We start from the raw sequence: 20,386 nt of genomic DNA on the forward strand, positions 1-20,386 counted from the left end.
AGAGAGAATCCAAAATTCAGATCTGAGTGGCTCCTCCCTCCACTGAACATCCTCCCTGGCTCCCTGCTGCCCTCACACTGGTGAGCCAGCTCCCCCAACCCCTATTTCCCCATTTCTGCTCTTAGGTTCTGTGCTTGCCCTAGCCATGCAAGCTCGAGGTTGCTCCTTGTAGATGTGTACTTCTCTCTTTCCTGGGCCTTTTGGACTACAGATAGATGTTACTTCTTGTTAGCATTTCCTCTCTGTGCACCTGACTAGATACTGTTGGTCTCTCTGGGAATTCAGGCAGGTCAAGTCTGCCCATGGTCCGGCCCCTGCTTCATGGTGCAGCCTGCTGTGCTGTGTCTGTGTCTCTGCCTCCCAGCTAGACTGTTTGCCTCTTGAGGGCAGGCATCATGCCCCCCTCATTTCTGTGCAACCCAGTGCCTGGCACACACAAGAGGTTAAGAACTGTGCATTCAGTGAAGGATTAGTGTGAAAACAGGGGAATGGGAGAGTGAGTCACTTCTTGTTCTTTGAATATTCACAGGTTTATATAGTAACTACCACTTTTTACCACTTATTGAATGCCTACTGTGGGCATTGGTGTGTGTTACATAGTTTGTTATTAATCTGTTGCTAGCTTTATCACAAAGGTGAAGGATCTGAGGCTGTATTTTATGATTTCTTAGGTGAAAGAAAGTCTACTGTAGAATAGACCCTGACTATTGGATTGAAAGCTGAAAGGCCTTGTTCCAGACACCAGGCAAGAGAGAAGGGGAGAGAGGGAGGAAGGGAAGAAGGGAGAGAGGGCAGAGAATGAGAGCAAGAGAGAGAGAGAGAGAGAGAGAGAGAGAGAGAGAGAGAGAGAGAGAGAAAGAGAAGAGAAAAGAGAAGAGAGAGAGGTTTATATTTTCCTAAAGGCTAAGTAGGATTTTTTTATTGAGTCACTGAAGATCCTATCTCTTTGAATGCTTCAGGATTTATTGACTGCTGTCAGGATTTGATATCCTCATTAGAGGCGTTTCCTTTTTATAGGGACACAGGGCTGCTGGATGGGGCATTGTGGCGATGGAAATTATAAGGAGTCTCTTCACTGTCTTCTTGGTCATGAGTTTTATTTGCCCACTGGGTCATGATTGAGGTTCTGAATAGTCAAAGAAAAAACATCTCCCCTACGTTTTCTTCATGAATAGGATACTCTGTGTTCTGAATTGTTGCTCACTGGGGCCAGCACTAGTTCCCTAACATTGAACTAGTAGACTTTCTTATTTTGGGGTGATTGAGCTGAAGTTTTGTGTGGCAAGGAAAACACCCCCTTCTTTCTGTCTCTGAGCTTGAAAAGGTTTGTTTTGAATTATCAGAGTAATTTTTCTTTTCTTTCTTTTTTTGTGACAATGTCTCACTATGTAGTCCTGGCTGGCCTAGAACTCACTATGTAGATGAGGCTGGCTTTGAATTCACAGGGAACCGCCTGGCTCTAACAGGGACTAAAGGTGTGTGCCGCCATGCCTAGAAGAAACTGAAAATGATCAGGAGTTCCTTCCTGTCCTCCAGTCTCCCAAGCAAAGCAGTTTTGTGTCCTGAAGAGGTGTTCTGTGCTGGGGACAGCAGTTGAGACTACTGCCTGGAGATGTTTGCAAGAAGTAATCTAGGCCCTGGGCCCTAACTTTTTCCGAGAGAGAGAGGACAGAAGAGAGAAAAAGAAGATGAGGGAGGGAGGAAAAGAGAGAACAGGGTTTCCTAAAATTTGAGACCTAAACAGACGTCATATCTAATCATGTTTTTTGGGCTGTGGTATCAGGTTTGTTGTTGATAAAAGGTTTTTTAATGATCTGTGATCCTGTATGAAAAGTTTTATAAAAGTATAAAAATGCAGCTGGTGGGCTTCCTCAGGAGAAAGAGCACACTCCTGCAGAGTAGATGTTGACCTGTCAGGCCCAGAACCTGGCCATGTGCAGACACTGGCCTTTGATTAGCTTTCTTTTAGTCAGAACTTTCTCTTTTGGCCCCATATTTAGAAATGAGGTCACATTTAGTCAGATCTTTTTCTTTTCCAAAAGAACAGAACCACACCCCTCAGGCCGGAAAGACCCAGGCATAGGCCTGGGGGGACCGGTGCTTCTTGGCTTGAGGGTGGTGCCAGCTGAGTGTCAACTAGTGCAGCCAGAAGCCGCAGTCTTGTCTTTAGGAAAAAAATTCGGTGTTCAGTTAACTAGAACAAGTGCCACCTGTATGAGATGGTGGGCGGACAGAGCAGAACAGGGAAGGAAATGATGAAGTGCTTCTTTCCCCTTTCTTGAGTTATTCCACTCCCCCTCCCCATCAAGAGGGGTAGTTCAGGACCAGCAAGGTTTGATGAGGTGGATCGTGGGATCCTTGGGGACAGGGGTGGGGGTCCCTGGAGGGGCTCAGCTACTGGGCTGATGGCTTCCACTCACTGAGTGCTGGCATCAGGTGTGATCCTCAGAGCCATATGGGTGGTAGATATGGGGGTCTAGGGTATGAGCAAATCTGCCAGTATCTTTTCACTTCTGAGTGGCTCTTAAGTCCATGCTGACTGACTGGCTGGTGGGAGAGAACTTTTGATGTCTTGAAAAAGAACCACTTTCTTCTAAAGAGAGATAATGAACCTTCACAGTGCTTTGACACTGGAAAGTTCCAGGCCCATTCGATCAGTTTGCTCCAAGGGCTCCTATTGCACTGCATATGTTTCTTCTTCCAGGAGGGACTGGACTTGAGGGAGCCTGACACACAGGGTTGTGGAGTTTTGCCTCAGCCCTCACAGCATTCCTGAGATGGTGAGGTCTTCCTATTTGTGTTTGTTTCAAGGCCACCCCCCCCACCCCCCATGCAGTAAAACTAGTTCTTTGCCCAGTTGGATGCAGGGTTGACTGCCTAAGTGGGTCCCACCTGGAGGTAGGAGATGTGTTCTCCAGTGAGGGCCACTGTACAGGTGGGCAGACGCACAGCTGCTCTGAGGTCAAGCCTGTTGGGTGCTAAGGGGCATCAGCAACCAGGTCCAAGCTGCAGCTTGAGTGGTTGCATGCAACGATAGGGCTGTTGTGACTCATCTCCAATGCTGGTTGTCTTGCTGGTGATGGTGAACAGATGAACTCATTTGCATAATGTGTTTGTATGTGTCACCTGGGTTTGGGGTTTCATAAGAAACCAGTCAGGTAAGTAGACTGACAGCTCAGGTGTTCCCTTTCCCATTTCTCACTTGAGGAAATGAAGATGGTATAAGATCATGGGCTGATATTCCTTCTGCAACTCTGTCAAATCCAGGGTGAGCATGCCAGGCCAACTCAGGATGACCTTAGTGACCAAAGCTATGGGGGAGCAGAGCAGTAGCTGGATATAGTGGTGACCAGAGGTGGAGAAGTGATGGTCTTGTGTGTAGCCCCTGACAGCTTCTGGCCACAATAGAGTCTCAGAATTTTTGGAGAATGTGAATTTTTGGGGTTTATCTCCCCTGCTTGTCTGGCACTTTGTGTGGTCACTTCCCTCTCCTTCCAGGGTCACACCTCCTGTCCCATGACTGGGATCAGTTCTGAGCAGCACCCTTGGCATGTCCATTAAGTTCTTCCCTGTGCAAATGATGGGACTTGGGATTTTGTCTGCAGGAACAATTTTTTTTTTTTTTATCTTGGAGGGTTAGGCCAGGATTTTTACCTTATTTCTGGTACAGATACACTTTTTTTTTCCTGAAAAATAATTAAAAAATTTTTAATTTTTATTTTATGTGTATGAGCGTATTGCTTGCATGTATGTGAGTGCACCTGTTTTATGCAATGCCGTGGAGGTCAGGCGAGGGCTTTGGATTCCCCTGGAACTGGAGTTAAGGACGGTTTGTAGCCACCATGTGGGTGCTGGGAATCGAACCCAGGTCTTCTGCAAGAGCAGTCAATGCTCTTCACCACTGAACCATCTCTCCAGCCCCCTGAAAAATAATTTATTGTGTGTGTATTTGTGTGGGTACATGTTTTCTATGGCACATATGTAAAGGGCAGAGGGCAACTTGTGGGAATTGATTCTCTCCACTGTGTGGGTTCCTGAATTTGAACTCAGGTTGTCAGGTTTGGCAGCAAGTACCCCTACCTGTTGAGCCATTTTGCTGATCCCAGATGGACTGTTTTCAATCTGGAAGGGTCTTCAGAGTCTATTTTACTATCTGGGGAGAGCATATTCCAAGAGAGGCTTTAGGAGCTGTGTTCCTGACAGACTGGACTTCAACATTTTCTTCACTGGGATGCTTTCTCTGCCCACATCTCACCAAGTGGCCCTGCACTGCGAACTGACATGTGTCTTTCTGTTTCCTGCTGTAGGGAGCTGGGGGAAGCATTTCTTTAAGTGTCTCCTTGAAAACCTGAGGCTGCCTGCTCAAGAAGGGTGCAGCTCTTCAGGATTTTTCTTAATGAGGGTTGAGTTTTCTCCCCTTTCCTTTGCTCCTTTGTTCTCCCCTTTCTCTGTGGAGTTAGACCCAGAGTACCTGTGTGGTGATGAGTGGAGGGACTTGCTGGAACATCTGGTTGGGCAGCTGTGTCCTGCAGGTGTGGAGCCAGCTTCCTGGTGGGTTGGGGCAAGTGGCTGTGCTCCCGCTCCCTCCTTGTCTGATTTCTGCAGACTGTGGTCTTGCTTTGCTGCCTCCTGCAGGTGTGAGGGAACAGCTTCCTGGCATGAATTTAGTTTTATATGAACTCTTGTGAATGGAAGAGATGAACATACCCCCAGATGATGTGCACGTCATGTGCTACCACTTCTGGGTTTTCTGTTGTTCATGATCTTACCTGAGCTACTTAAGAAGCACTGTGTGGAGGTCTGGGGCCATCCAGCTCAGTTCATCCTCATGCTAAGGCAGCTGAGTAATGCCTCTGTCTTACAGATGAGGAAGTGGAGAATAGAACTCCTTGTCTCAAGGGTCACTTGTATTTATTTCAACATTCCACAGAGAATTACTGAGCATCTACTGTGTGCTAAGCTCTGGCTTCATCTTGGCCTTTGTGGACAAGACTGGCAGGTTCTATGGTTTCAAAGAGCTGAAAATCAAGGGATGAAGGTTTCCTCTGTGAACTCTCAGATTCACTTTGAAAAAGTTTCAAGTTGAATCTGGCCTGTAACCCCAGTTGTTCAGGAGGCTAAGGCAGGAGGATGGAAGAAAGAACAAGTTCAAGGCTAGCTAGAGCAGCTTAGTGGGGTCCTGCCTCAAAATAAAAAACAAGCAAGAAAGTGGGGCTGAGGTATCGGCTCAGTTGGTAAAGAGCTTTTTGTAAAGTATGAAGACCTGATTTTAGATCCCCAGCACCCACCTACCAACCTAGGCGTGGCGTGTCTGTAACCCCATTGCTGGGGTGGGGGTGGAGATGGGCGAATCCTTAGAGCTTACTGGCCAGCCAGCATAGCCAATTAGTGAGTCCTACGTTCAGTGAGAGACCCTGTCTCAAAAACCAAGGTGGAGAGCAACTGAGGAAGCCACCTATCCGATGCTGACCTTTGGTCTCCATACATGCACACACATGTACATGTGCCATGCATGACATGAACACACATATGTACCCCCCCCAAAAAAAAGAAGAAAAAAAGGTTTGGCCTATAGCTCAATGGTAGAGCGCTTGCCTAGCACGTAAAATACATGAGGTTTAATCTCCAGTGCTGCCAAAAAAAAAAAAAAAAAAAATTGTCTAGCTTAGGGGAAGCCCTGTGTCTTTGTCCTTGTAATTAAGATTCTGAGGAGTGTGGATGTCTGAGGTCTGAAGGCTAGAGAGGAGTCTTTGTCTAATGAGATGTGCTCAGCCATCTTCCACACACATTCCACTTGGGATTGGTGAAAGTTTCTTAACCTTGAAGAAATGAAACCTGAAACAAACAAACAAAAAAACCAAAACAACAGCAACAAAAAAACTTCAGCAAGCAAACAAAAAAGAAGCAAACTAAAAAGCCAGGTGTGGTAGTGCATACTAACCTGGTGTATTGAGACCCGGTCTAAAACAAAAAAAATTAAGACAGCCAAGCACAAAAGTTTATTAAACTGAATGTGATTGTGTGTGTGTGTGTGTGTGTGTGTGTGTGTGTGTGTGTGTGTATATGTAATCTCAGCACCCAGGATGCTGAGTCAGGAGAATCTTGAATTCAAGACCAGGCTTGGCTACATTGTGAGATCTTACCTCAAAAAAACTAAGGACTGGCAATATAGCTCAGTGATTGGCTTGCTTGGTCTTGGGTTTTATCTCTGGAACTGCCAAAAAATAAAAGAGAAGCTTTTAAAATAAGTTTCTTGTGTGTGTTGCCAACATTAACCTATATTAACTTTTGAGCCCCGATCAAACCTACAGAAAACAGAAGTCTGGAAATTCCTTCTGATGCATGTGAGCATGAATGTGTCATGGGAAGGGGGGGATGACACGGCCCCAGATGCTCTGGTGGTTCTTCGGAAACAGATTTTCCATTGTGCATACAGTCTTCACCTCTCATGGGGCTTTTGTGGGGCCATAAACCTTCTGGGTTGGTTATTGCCAACTTGATGGGGTTCTGGTCATTAGTGGATTTCATGGGAGATGTTGTGTAATTAGTGTGCATTTGGGACCAGTTGAGGTTCCTGAACCCTGTGCTCTCCATTGTCCTTATTATGCAACAGACACTTTGAAGGGGTTTGGGGTTTGCCTACTCCCCTTTTCTTGGGGTCTGCAGAAGAGCTGGGATTAGCTCTTTCATGATGATACTTGCTCTCCTCTACAAATGCTGAGTGGTGCTGCTGTGTGGATACTGCCTTCTCCTGTCTTTGTGTGGGAAGCTGCTTCTGCCTATGCTGTTGTAGAAATGACCACAGTCCTGAAAATCTGTCAGGCTCACACACTTTGTGTCTTTAGTGGTACACAGCACTTGAAACAATTTATGGGTTGATCACATACCATTTTCACAAAAACATTTTGAAGCACATATTTTTTAAATTTAAATTTCATTTTATTATTGTATATGTGTGTGGGGGCATGATGTACAACATCGTGCTATGAAGGTCAGAGGACAGCTTTGTGGTGTTGGTTCTTTCCTTCCACCTGTACTTGGGTTCTGGAGCTTGAACTCAAGTTTGTCAGGCTTTGGCAAAACAAGTGTGTTTAGCAGCTGAAGTGTCTCGTTGGCTCTGGGACATATTTTATTTTGTATGTGTGTTATGTATGTGGTGTGTACATATGAATGTGTAGACATTTGTGCTTGTGTGTGCACATGCAGAGGTCAGAGCAGGATGTGGGTGTCCTTAATCATTCTCGGCTTTATTAGCTTGAGACAGTTTCTCATTGAATGCGAAATTTGCCATTTTTGCCTATTCTGGCTAGCCAGTGAACTCTTGGGATGCACCTGTCTCTGTCCTCAAAAGTTAGCATTGTAGGCATGTACAGCTATGCCCAGCTTTTTATGCGGGTGCTGGGGAATCAAACTCAGGCCCTCATGCTTGTACAACAAACACTCTTACCAACTGGAGGCACATATTTTTATTAATTAGCCTCATTTTACAGCTGGAGAAACATAGGATTAGGAAGTGGAGACAGGAGGATCAGGAGTTGAAAGCCTGCCTGGACTACGTGAGATCTCAAAACATAACCCCCCCCCCCCAAAAAAAAAACCCACAATAAGTAGGCTCAGTAACATCAATCATTACCTGAGAAATGGCAGAGACTCTGCCTTCTGCACAGAACACTGTTCACACTAAACCTTCACTAATAGTCTAGAGGCAAGAGTTTTCTCTCAGAGCTGCCCAGTTGTGATCGGGCTTCTCAGCCAGCACTTTTGATGTTTGGGGCTGGGTAACACTTTGTTTGGAGGGCTGTTTTGCATGACAGGCTGTTAGCAGCATTCTAGGCCTCTGCCCAATGGATGCCAGAAGTACCCCCCTTCCTGCCTGGCCCAGTTGCAATGACCAGAATGTCTACAGACATTGGCAAATATCTCCTGGGGGGTAAAAATCTTAGTTGATTACCTGGAACCATGGCAACCATTTCCAGCCCTACAGTGGGATATATAATGATCAGAGACAGGACAGCTAATTTGTATGGAGATTGTCTTAAGAAGTCTGGGACACTCTGTTGCTTTATATAGTCCTCTATGGGGAAAGATAGACTGACAGTGGGCCTTATGTGAGGATGACCTTTCATAATGAAAATTAAATTACAGCACTGCCTGCCTTTTGGGGAATTTGTCTATGAAGCTCTCTTCAAATATTTTCTTTCTGGAAATTTGTGGAGAAAAAAACAAAAACGAAAACATAGCCTTAGATTTATTGAAGCTTGTGGATAAAGTGTTTTTTGTTGAGAGGAACCAACTGAAAGCCAGAAAGGCTTCCTTTGGGTCCTCTGACACTCAGGAAATGAACAGAATTGAACATTCCTGTGCTTTCTGTAGTGAGAGCCTCAGTGAACCTGTTCTTCCGGTTTCAGCCAGAAGCTTTCAGAATGCATGTTTGGTGGAGTGTACACAGGCGCATGTATGAGTTGGTGTTTATCCACAAGGCTAATAAAGCCTCTATATTTCGTCAGATATGATTGTTTTCTAATTGAATTTATTTTATTTTGTGGTGTGTGTGCATGTGTATATGCACTACATACATGTATGCATGTGTATGTGGAGGTCAGAGGTTGGTGTTGGGTATCTTCCTGTACTACCCTCCACCTTAAAAATTTTTTTTGATTTTTATTTTATGTGTACGAGTGTTAGGCCTGCATGTATGTAAGTGCACCCATGTTGTGCAGTGCCCACAGAGGACAGAAGAGGGTGTTGGATCCCCTGGAACTGGAGTTACAGACAGTTGTTAGCTACCATGTAGGTATTGGGATTTGAACCCGGGTCTTCCGCAAGAACAGCCAGTGTTCTTAACCACTGAGCCATCTTTCCAGCCGGACCCTCCACCTTTTAAAATTATTTTTAATTTTTTGTTTATTTATTTATTTTTTTGAGATAGGGTCTCACTGTGTAGCCCTGGCTGGCCTGAAACTCACTATGTAGACCAGGCTAGCCTTGAAGGCACATAGGTCGACCTGCCTCTGCCTCTTGAGTGCTGGGATAAGCATGTGCCACCATGCCTGTGATCCAGCTTATTTTTGAGGCTGGGTCTCTCACTGAACCTGGAGCTCACTGATTGATGCAGCTCATTTGTCTGGCTAGGAAATCCCAGAGAGCCTCCTGTCTCTGCCTCCTCAGTGCTGGGCTTACAGGCACATGCTGCTGTGTCTGGCTTTTGATGTGGGTGTTGGGGACCTGAACTCAGGTCCTTATGCCCCTGTTTTTTGTTTTTTTGAGAATGGCTTCCTGCTTGTTGTGTAGCTGAAACTGCCTTTGAACTCCTGATCCTGCTGCCTTCATTTCCCAAGTGCTGGGATTTCAGGTTGTCTCTACTCCCAGCTGAGTTTTTTTTCTTAGAGAAGTTTTAGGTTCACAGCAAAATTAAGAAGGAGATATTTCATATATATTCCCAAACCTATAAATGCACAATCACTCCCGGGATTGCAGATTTGATGACTGCACTCATATCATTATCACCCAAAGGTTGACATTAGGGCTCATTCGTGGTGTGTGTTCCATGGGTTTAGATAGATGCATAATGACGTGTAATGGTGATTCCTTTCCCTCAATTTTGTGTCAGGTCCCTGTTGGTTCACACTTCCATTTATTAGAATGCACAAGTACCTACTATGTGCCAGGCTGTATTTGAAGCCTTGGCATTTATTTGAAGAGTCAATTAGATATCAGAGCATGTGATTTGATGAGATGACTTGTACTGAGAAAATCTAATTTATAAAAACTTCAAATAGAATAGTAAAACCAGAGAAGTTTTTTAAAAAAATGACAAGTGCATCTCTTAGATTCAGTGAAACAGTTTGTCTCGTTATGTCTGAAGCAGGGTGTGATGTGCTCCCTTCTGTAGCATGTGGGCTTTTTGGGGGGGCTATCCTTCTGTTCTTATCTGTGGTATTTCTTGTGGATGTGTCTCTCCTATGAGTCTTGGGATGTCTGAGGATTTTGTCAAGGTGCTTAGCGAATATTTCTGTCTTGTCAGTGTCGTCTTCACTCTAGCTCCCTCAGGGGGATGGCCAATTAACTCATGACATCTTTTATTCTGTGGTACCTGTTATCTTTATTCTCAGGGCTTAATAAGAATAGTTGTCATCCAGGCCCTTGCTATTATTAGAAGGGCTGTTAACTGGGGGAAGTTAAATACCTGGTGCAGGGTCACCACAGGTAAGTGGTGGAATTGGGGGTTCAGCCTGCACTTAATCATGAGACTCTCTTTGCCTGGGGTGATTGTTGAAGAAAAAGAACTTGGGAGATGAAGGAAATGGAGAACTTGGGAGAATGGAGAACTTGGGAGATGAAGTGTTAATGGAGAAATGAAAATCTCTAATCTGTGATCTGCAGATGAATGCTCAGAGTTTGGTCTCTCAGCAAACGTTGTAGCAGTGTGTACTGCATAAATCTTTTCATGATGTCTTGTCTGCCTTCATTAGCTGTCTTTTTGTGAATACTTTCTACTGTTGATAACTGTTCTTTTAAGCCCCACCTTTTATAGCTAATATTCTAGTATGCATTATTGTAAAGTATTTAACTCTTGTTGGTTGGGCATTTCATTGTTTTGGACATTTCGTTTTCTTTCTTTCTTTCTTTCCTTTCTTTCTTTCTTTCTTTCTTTCTTTCTTTCTTTCTTTCTTTCTTTCTTTCTTTCTCACCTCTCCAGCTCCCCCACTTTTTTTTCTTTTGGTCTTTTTGAGACAGGGTCTCCCTGTAGCCCCAGCTGACCTGTAGACCAGGTTGGCCTTGAACTCAGAGCCTGCCTCTGCTTCCCAACTGCTGGGGTTAAAGATGTGCACCACCACCCCCGGCCTGGACAGTTCATTTTCATAAAGGGTTGTGTCTGTAGTGTTACTGTGTGTGTAATGTGCACATATGTGTGCATGCATGCACTGATTTGGAGCACCAAGGCTCTGTGATGGGCTCTTGGGGTGCAGGATAGAGCTGGAGATTCTTAAATTTGATTTCCAGGTCAAGGTACTTGTGATTTTTAAGGGGTATTTTTTGATTTAGAGGAAATTATTTGATTATATTTTTTCCTCTCCCACCACAAAAGGAAGTAAGGAATATGTGGTTCTCCCCCCCCCCCCATGACTGTGTTAACCTGTACATTTGGAAAAACATGTTCTTTTTTTCTCTAGTGGCTTTCTAGGGCATTGTGAGGTGGGGCTCAACTGGATAACTGGAATCCTTATGGTACCAGTAACTACCTGTGAGGCAGCGCCTGAGCTCCATGCTTGGCATAATTAATCTTTGCGCTCCATAGCAGCCCTGTGAGTGACACCTGTGATCATTCCCATATTATGGAGGAAGAGCTGGCTCATAGGCCTAATGGTAGGGCTGGAATTCAAGACCTAGCTCATGTCCATGGTGCTTCTGCGAGTTTATGCCAGTTCCTGGGCTCTGTTGTTGGATTCCTGTGATTTTGCATTTGACAGTGCCAGGAGAGCTTCTGAATTGTCATGACTTGAGATAGAGGGTTCTGAGGGTGAGGATGCTAAAAGCCCTACAGTGCTCAGGTCTGTCTCCTTAGCAGCAACTTCTCCAGTCCAAGTGTGAGGTACAGAGATGGAGGGACCCTGCTGGAAGGGGTGACCCTGAAGAAAACACGTGCTTCTGGGAGGCAGGCAGAAGCAGGTCAGAGCACGGGTGCTTGGTCGTGTGACCTCTTCTTAATTATATTGTCTTGGGCTGAGTATATAAATTTTTTTGAGGCAGGAAATTAGGAAATACTACTTCTCTGGCAGCTTCAACACGCATTCTGGAGTTCCCAGGTATGCATCCTTGCTCCCACTGTGACTTTGAGCAAGCTGATTTTCACTTTGGCCTCAGTTTTCTCATCTGCTAAGTAGGTGTTTGCCTTCTCCATGGCCTTGCCCACATATATTGGGCCTCTTGATATTGTCCCTGATGATGCCTTTTTATGGAAAAAAAAAGGTTGAGGGTGAGCTCTGAGTCAGAGTGGTTTTGAGTCTGTGCTACCATGGAGTCTGTTTAATACCAGAACAAGTTAGTAACTCCTCTGAGTGTGAGTTTCTTCACTGGTAAAATAGGATCAGCTCCAGTGTCTCACAGGGCGTTTGGGAGGATGAAGTGGAGGGAGTAGACAGAGACCTAGCATGGAGCCTGGCACAGGCAGGGACTGAACACATACCCTCTAAAGTGTGTTTACAGAGTAATATGGACTGCTTCTTTTGCCTGGCCGATCGCCTGCAAGCTTGAAACAGTAATCTTCCGTGTCTGCAAACCCCCACATCTGCCAGATCTCTGAGGTTAATGTATGGTCACCCTCTTGCTTGCTTTCTTGTCCTCTGTTCTCTCCCCCTCCACCCTCTCCAGTGTGATAGTCACATTGCCTGTAGCATGTTGTTGATGAGGTCTGGTTTTGGGAGGCTCAAGGGCTGAGCTCATGACTGACATGTGAAGAAGAGTGCTACCCCCTCCTCCAAGTCCTCTGAAGGGCTCCCTGGCTCTGTACTTTAAGGCAGCTTGTGTCCCCCATGGGCTTGACCAAGCATGAGTCCCCTTCTGCCATTCCACCCGGAGGCCTCAGGGTCAGATGATGGAGAGGGGATCCAAGAAGGGCCACTAGGGTCATCTTACCTCTGGCCCTTGGGAACTTTCAGGACACTGCTTGGCCCAGCTGCCAGTGCTGGAAATAGCCAGCAGTGTTGAAGACTTTCCAGAGTGCTCTGATCCCTTTCCAGACTTTGGGAGGGTGTTTTTCCAGCTCAGCTACTCGCTGGCATGCATAGGTCAATATACAAGGTGTTCTTGGAGGAGCCAGCGCTGAATGTTGATTTTTGCTCCCTGGGACGTGTTCAGGGGAGGAAGTGGGTTTTCAGGTTGTGCTGGGTATAGGATGTGGTCTGGGTGATTACTATTGCACACAGTGGATAAAGTTAACCAGGATTTTAGAGCCTTTTCCTCTTTTGTGCTTTTGTACTGAAGCACCTCAAAAGGAGCTTTGTGTATTGGGGAGGTTCCCTCAATTCTGCATGTACTTTTTTTTGTTGTTGTTGTTTTTGGCGACAGGGTCTCCCTGTAGCCCTAGCTGGCCTGGAAGTCACTATGTAGACCAGGCTGGTCTCAAACTTACAGGGATCTGCCTGCCTCTGCCTCCCCAGTGCTGAGATTAAAGGTGTGTGCCACCATGCTTGGCTCTGCGTGTATTTTTAACATTTGAATAGCATTGGAAGCACATGTGTTGCTTTATTGTATTCAATAAATCTTTCTTCAAAGTAATTTGTAAGACTCAAGTTCAAATCCCGAGTTTGACATTTACTTGCTAGTTGTGTGAGCCCTCTTTATGCACTTAACCTTGCTTTCTGAGCTTCAGATTCTTGGCTGTAAAACCAGGACAAAACTCACAGCTTGTTACAAGGTATTAGTGCATTACCTCCTGTAAAGCACTTAGTGTACGGTTCTTGCCACAGAGCAATTTGGTAATGGTAGCTTTTATCCTAATTGTTAGAGAGGCAGCTTGGTATGGTAATAGTGGTGATGATGCTGGCGTTGACAGTTATTGAGTGCTTCCTTTGTGTCAGCTCTTCTTCCAAGTACTTGGTATCAATTAACTCATTTAATCCTCCCAATAACCTAAGGAAGTAAATGATGTCACAACTTCTATTTTATAGATGATGCAATGCTGGCCAGAGAGGTTAACTCTCCCACCGTCATCCAGCTCATAAGTATAAACAGAGCATGGACTTTAGACTCAGGAGAGCTGGGTGGCTTTCCCCGTTGCCTGCCAGTTCCTCATGGTGTGGCCTACCATGAAGTGTTTAACCATCAAATAAGGCTAATGATGCAGACCCTCCTCTCTCCTCAGCCTTCAGTGTCTAGTGTGGTGCTTAATAGTAGGTGCTTAGGACTCATTTGTTGATTAACTGACAGGGGCGGGGGTTACTATGAGGTTCTAAAGAGCTACAAAAGTCGAGATAGATACTGTTATTTTCAGTGCTCTGAGGTGCTTATTGTTGGGGTTTAACAGCATGCCTGGTTTATTTTATTTTTTATTTCTGAACCACTTGGGAAAGCACAGTATAAAGAAAGGAGAGATTAATACATTGTCATTCTTTCTGATGGTGGCTTGGGTGGAGGATGTGGCTTAGGTGTGGGCAGCACAGGCTTCCTGGTATGAAATGAGGTTCAGTAGATGTACCCACCAGTCATGGGTGCCCAGGGGTCTCCTTCCATGGGTGCTGGGGTTGGTGGTGGCAGTGGCAATCCCAGGTAGATATTCACAGGAGAGGAATGGAGCATTTGCATGAGATTATTCACTCCTACTCCCTGGGAATACTGAACAGAGGGCCATGTGGAAGCCAGGAATGTCGAGGGAAAACCCTCTGTTTGGAAGCCAGAAGAAGTTAACTGTTTAAAGAAAGGCCCCCCTTTTCCCCCTGAGATCAGAAACGCGACCCCTGCCACTGAGCCTAGCTAGTTTCCCCTTCCAGTTCCCAGCCATTCTATTCTTCCTATTGCTTACATCAAAGCTTTGGAGCCTTCCTTGAAGCCTCTCTTCCAAACCCCATATCCAGCCCACCTGCCAGTCTCTGGGCTTGACCTACAGAGCAATCCAGAACCTGACCACTTCTCATGCCTCCCATTTACTGCCTGGCTCCAAGTTGCTGTCTCTTCTAGCCTAGATGACTACAGGGTCTCCTCACTGGGCTCTCCGCATTTGCCATAGCCCCCCTTCTGTCTGCCTTCATGAAGCAACCAGAATGATCAGTTTTTAAACTGAAGTTGGATCATTCTTGTTCCTTCCATGATCTACCTCTACAGAGGTCCTTATTCTCGCTCAAGGAAAAAGGTTCTTGCAAAGGCCGATACGGCCTCCTGAAATCACCCTGAGTCATCCCCTCCCACTTCCTCTGAATGGCTCCAGTGGCCCCACTACTTCCTCGGACATGGGCTGGGCTGCTCTTTCTGTCAGACCTCCTTCCTTAAGTATATGTGGTTCCCGACTTTCAGTGCTTACAATGGTTCAACTTAGGGTTTTTTTCTTTTATGGGAGGAAGGGGTTTGAGACAGGCTCAGTGCAGACTGGGCTCAAACTTACTGTGTAGCTGAAGATGATGCTGAACTTCAGATCCTCCTGCCTCCACCTCCTAAATGTTGGCACTTGGTCTCTATTTAAAATTTTTTATGATAGTGTAAAAGTGGTATACATTCTGGTGAAAATATACTTTGAATTGTGAATTATGATCTTTTCCCAGCTTAGCAATATGTGATGTAAGACTCTCTTGCATGCTGGGTAGCAGCAGTAGTCCACAACTTCGAGCCAGCCAGATAAGATATTGAATACTTTATAATAATTAAACCTTGTATTAGATGTTGCATACTGTAAGCTGCAGTAGATGTCCTCCTCAGCATGTACAAAGTAGGATAAACTTGGATGTTTGGTAGGGTTGGTGTTTCAAGTGCATTTTCAATTTAGGATATTTTTTAGCTTGCAATAGATTTATTTGGACATTATCCCATCAAAGTTAAGGGGCGACTGCGTTTCATGAGCCCTTCCTCACTTCCTCCATCTTCTATCTTCCTTTTGGCCTGCCCTGAGTATCCCATGTATTATAACACCCTAGCACGCCTGTTCCCCTTTAACCTTAATCTATTACTTACCCAAATTACTGACTACCTCTATTATATAATACCACCCCTTCCTAAAAGAGAAGACAGGATGCATGGGAAGACTCATCTGTTTTGTTAACTGTTGTATCTCCAGCCTCTGGCTGGCAGTGCCTGGTACACAAGAGGTAAAGAATATGTCCCTGTGGCAGATGTTGGAGGTTGTGCATTGTGAGACCAATCATTGTCCCACCCTTACAGGGGTCTGGTTTTCTGGGTGCTAAGGATAGTGTCCACTGGCATAGCTTTTGTTGTGGCAGGTTCTAGCCAAGCTCATCATGCCCAATAGGTGGCTACTGTTACTGCTTCCATTTTTCTAGGTGAGGCACAGAAAGGCTAGTTCATTAGTACAAGGCCTGTTGTGGCAGCTACAAGAGTCTGTGCTCCTCTGCTCTCTTAACCCCCACTCCTTCTGCCCAGTGACTCAAACCCCATTCTCATTAAGAACATAGTTTAACTGGGGCTCCCAAGGAGCTTTGACTGTGGTTAACGGGGTGACGGGGTGCTTTGGGGACCAGGGGTCCTGGAAGGCCTGCTCTGTGGAAGGGATATTTTAAGTAAAGACTCCCTTGGTATATAAGAATGAGTGCACCCCCCCCACCCCCCAAGCCTGGTGTGGTGACACAGGCCTTTAACTAGGGAGGCAGAGGCAGATGGATCTCTGTGAGACTGAGGCCAACCTGGTCTACATAGTGAGTTCTAGTCCAGCTGAGGCTACAGGGAACCCTGTCTCAAACAAACAAACAAACAAACAAACAAACAAACCCCCAAAACACCACCACCAATAACAGTAACAAAACACTGATTATTAGCTTGCCTTTTTTTGTGTTTTTAAAAAAAATGGTCTCATATTCCTGAGAGAGGAAGAGTCTGTTTTCTTTAAGAATGTGACACTGGTTAGGGTGACCACTCTCTGGGGGCTAGACCTACAGCTAAGACTATTTGGGGAACACAAATTAGACTTGATCGGCCTTAAGGAAAAATAATAGAGGGCATGAAGTTAGGGGTAGGGAGTTGGGGGTGGGTTTCAGAAGAGATGGGGGAGGGGTTCTGAATATGATCAAAATGCATCATATGAAATTCCCAAAGAATCATTAAAAAGAAAAAAAAAAAAAGTAAATCTAGGGTCTCATTTAGCCCAGGCTGGACTTGCTGTGTAGCCTATGATGGCCTTGAAGTTCTGACCCTCCTGCCTCTACCTCCTGAGTACGGGGATTACAGACATTCACCAACACTCCCAGTTTATTTGATGCTGAGGATTGAATCAGTGTGCTGGGCAAGCACTCTACCAACTGAGCTGCGTCCTTAGCCTCTTAGCTTTTTTTTTGAGTTAACTACATAGTATACCAGGCTTTCAAAAGTGAAGATAACATCTGTTTCTGTCCCTTTAGGTCTGCGAAGTAGAATTTTTGCTGTTAGTGAAATAAAAGTGATTGGGCCCTATCTATGGTTGCTGAGAATCGAGAGCTGGATTAATGAAGGATTCAGATGCAGTTACATCTTTTGAAACATCATTTTGGAGAAGTCGTTTTCAAAACCAGGAAGCAAGTTCCATGAGAACCTTTTTTTTCCGTCAAAGCCTATATAGTGTACTATAAACAAAGACTGAGCTCCTGTGAACTCCTACTTCTCCACAACTTATAGGAGCAGAAATTTTTTAAAATTAAAATAATCCAAAGTCACGTCGTCACATAAACAACAAAATAAGCCAGGACGTTCTAAGAGCAAACATTTGCTTTTCCCACCCACAGACTTGGAAAGATGCAGGCCTGAAGGAAAAGTCGGAAGCCAGTGAGGTAATGCCAGCTCCTTTTAGTGGCTCCAGTTAATTTTAGTAAGTCCGGAAGATGCTCCTAGGCTGATGGATGATTTTAGTAGAACCAATACCTCAACAATCTCTTTTAGAAATAAAACATTATAAAAAAGACAGAGTCCTGTAACCCTTTAACATTGAGGAGAACTGCTACCTGCCTCTTCTTCTTTTCCCTGATCTTGTAGGTTAATAATGTATGGTGGGCAGTTTTTGAGGTTTGGGTGCCAACAGCCTCTTAGGGAACCTCAGTGGCCAGGGCCACTTGCTGCTCAGGCTGGCTCCAGGGAGCCATGTGCTATGGACTGCCTGGGTCTTGTCTTATGGTGGACATGACTAGATTCCTGCTGAACTGCATCTCCTTGTCTCCTTCCTGACCAAACCTGCTTCTTAACAGTTTCAGTCACACCAGGGGTATGATTCTGTCCTGGCAAACAAATGCAAGTTGTTAAACTGTGTACTGGGGATCAGCTCAGGCATGATTGCAGTACACATACTGGGCTTAGATATGAAGTGACTGTCACTTCAGAGAATGATAAATACCAACAGGCACTTTTTGGAGCTCCTTTTATTAATTTGTTGAATCTTCATAGTTAACTTGGAAGGTAGGTGCTATGGCCATCTCCAGTGGATGGAAGGGTAAACTGAGATAGAGGAATGGCAGTAGATCTGTTGCAGGCTAACACACAGTTAGTGGCAGATGTGGGGTCCTGGCACCAGAATTCATCTCTGTTCTACTTCTCACCAGGATGCAAGCCCTATCCTGAAGCATGTATGTAGGAAGGAGCCTTGCATAGTTGTGGGGGTTCTGGGTGGGCTGCCTGCTTATGAAATACTATTTGAGGAAGGCAGTCCCTTTACTTGTTACTAAGGCCAAAGGTGCTATACAGTAGATGGTGGCATTCCCTGCTCTGTGCCTTTGGATGTGTTCCTTAACCTTTCTTTATCTGGGTCTTCTCCTTTGAAAATCAAGGATATTAACAGTGCCAACATACGGGTCTTAGAAACTTATGTGCCCAGCATGTTGTTGTTATAGCAACTTCATCAACAACACTGGCAGGGATTTCAGCAGCTACGGATCTCCAGCTGTACATCAAGGTCGGTGAACTTGAACACAGAAATGCTCTACCGGGGCTAGGCAAGGTGCCAGAGTATGGAGAAAGTGGGGTAGGCATGGGATATACTGATTGGCCCTGTGACAGCTTTGTTTATGAAGTATTTTCCCAGTTAATCACCTCCTTCCTGCCAACTGCCAATAGGCACATTTTAAGTGGAGCCTGGGGCTGAGCTTTGTTTTTGTCTGCAACTTGCTGGTTGTAGGGGCACTGGAGTTGATGTGTATTCCCAGCTCTGAGTGCTGCAGAAATAGGAGCCAGGCAGGAGCAGGTCTGTAGGAACAAATAAGGACCTGCAGTTAATGTCTTGTATGCCCATTATTTGTAAAAAAAAAAAAAAAAAAAAAAAAAAACAAAAAAAAAAAAAAAAGAGAACTGATGCCTTTATTGATAAGTCCATCTTGGGAGAAGTTAGTCCCACTGGGAGTATAGGAGTTGGGCTATCTTGCCCACTGCTTTGAAACAGTGCCTGACACATAGTAGGTGTTAAGCACGTAATTGCTGGATGAAAGGAAGCTGGCTTCCTTTACTAAGATCTCATTGAGCATTCTGGTTTCACATACCCAGTGGCAGTGTCCCAGAGGGTGGCTGTTGGTGGTCACCTCCCTCCAGGTTCTGATGGAGAGAAGTGCATTTTAGCTACTTTTGCTCTGATAGATATACTTGGCTGCCTAACAAAAAGCCAGAGAAGAAATGAAGAATCTTAGCATCATTCAAAATGCTTGCCATTCCTCTTGCTTTGCGAAATCATGAGCTAGTTATTTTGAGTTCACATAAAGGTCAGAACTTGATCTGCAGGAAGGAGGTTTCCCTTGGTTTATGTGAGGGGAACTTTCCCCCTTCTGTTTATTTTACCCAAAGGCTTCTGTTTTTCTCCTAAGTGAGAATCTGGCATTTGTTGGAGAAAGTTCTCAGCTTATGTGTGTTTTTAAAGAACAGCTCATGCTCTGGCTTTAGTTTTGATTCTTAGTGATTTAAATTTTTTCTTTCTGCTTGTGAGTTGATTTTTCTGCTCCATGAAAGGCTAGCTCTTAAGAGGGTATCTTAAAAGTTGTCTACTTAGGCCTTCCTTCTAAGTGCTGTTCCAGCTTGTGTGTCCTGTTTTCTGATCATATGTGGGATTAGGGCTCTCAGAGTACATGGCTCTTCTCCCCTTCACCTGAGTCCTGCTTTTAACCACAGTGGGACACGTGGGTCCTCTTTCTCTTGTGTGTGAGGTGAAGTAGTGAAGGCTGAGTTCCAACTTGGTCCCGGTCCGTCTCTTGGAGAATCAGAGGTCTCTTCCTATTAGGGCTGGGTTAGCTCAGAAAGTAGCACAGCAGCCTGGGCTGACAGTTTAGAAGGGAGTGTAGGAAGGAGGCTTTCCTAGCTCCAACAGGCCTTAAGCCTGCTTCCCCAATTATCACTACATTGGTTATTTAGTACCCCAGAGACCCTTAGCATGGGGTCCTCCCTGGGTCCTTCCTGTACCCCATGCTCCACTCTGTCCTCTCCTTGTCTCTGCTTCCTCCCTGTGGTACTTACCTATCAGATATCCTTCCTCATACAGATTTGCATTGATATGAAGCATCTGAAAGTCTTTTTTGTTTGTAAATTATTTATCTTTTATTACATTTGTTTTACACACGTCTTTCTGAGATGTAATGTATTGTAGAGCCCATTACAGATTACAAAGCACTTTCATCACTATTACCACCCCTGACAAATAAGGCCAAGGGAGGTTAAGCGACACTGTGTGTATGTTTGTATGTATGTATGTGTGTGTGTGTGTGTGTGTGTGTGTGTGTGTGTGTGT

General features: G+C 45.0%; 1 protein-coding gene across 2 annotated transcripts in view; it reads left to right on the forward strand.

Moving 5' to 3' along the window:
- Ptprj (protein tyrosine phosphatase receptor type J) overlaps nt 1-20,386 on the forward strand; it is a 170,122-nt gene that overhangs the window by 56,334 nt on the left and 93,402 nt on the right. The window contains exon 1 of one of the 2 annotated variants that reach the window (XM_029568550.1): nt 17,056-17,462. The exons of the other annotated variant lie outside the window; for it this stretch is intronic. The gene's annotated coding sequence lies outside the window, so the exon portion shown is untranslated. Of the gene's footprint in view, nt 1-17,055; nt 17,463-20,386 lie in introns of those variants that run through there. 2 annotated transcript variants of the gene reach the window in all.

This window comes from Nannospalax galili, unplaced genomic scaffold (genome assembly GCF_000622305.1).
Source record: "Nannospalax galili isolate Female #2095 unplaced genomic scaffold, S.galili_v1.0 scaffold1200, whole genome shotgun sequence".
In the NCBI taxonomy this organism is placed as follows: Eukaryota; Metazoa; Chordata; class Mammalia; order Rodentia; family Spalacidae; genus Nannospalax; species Nannospalax galili.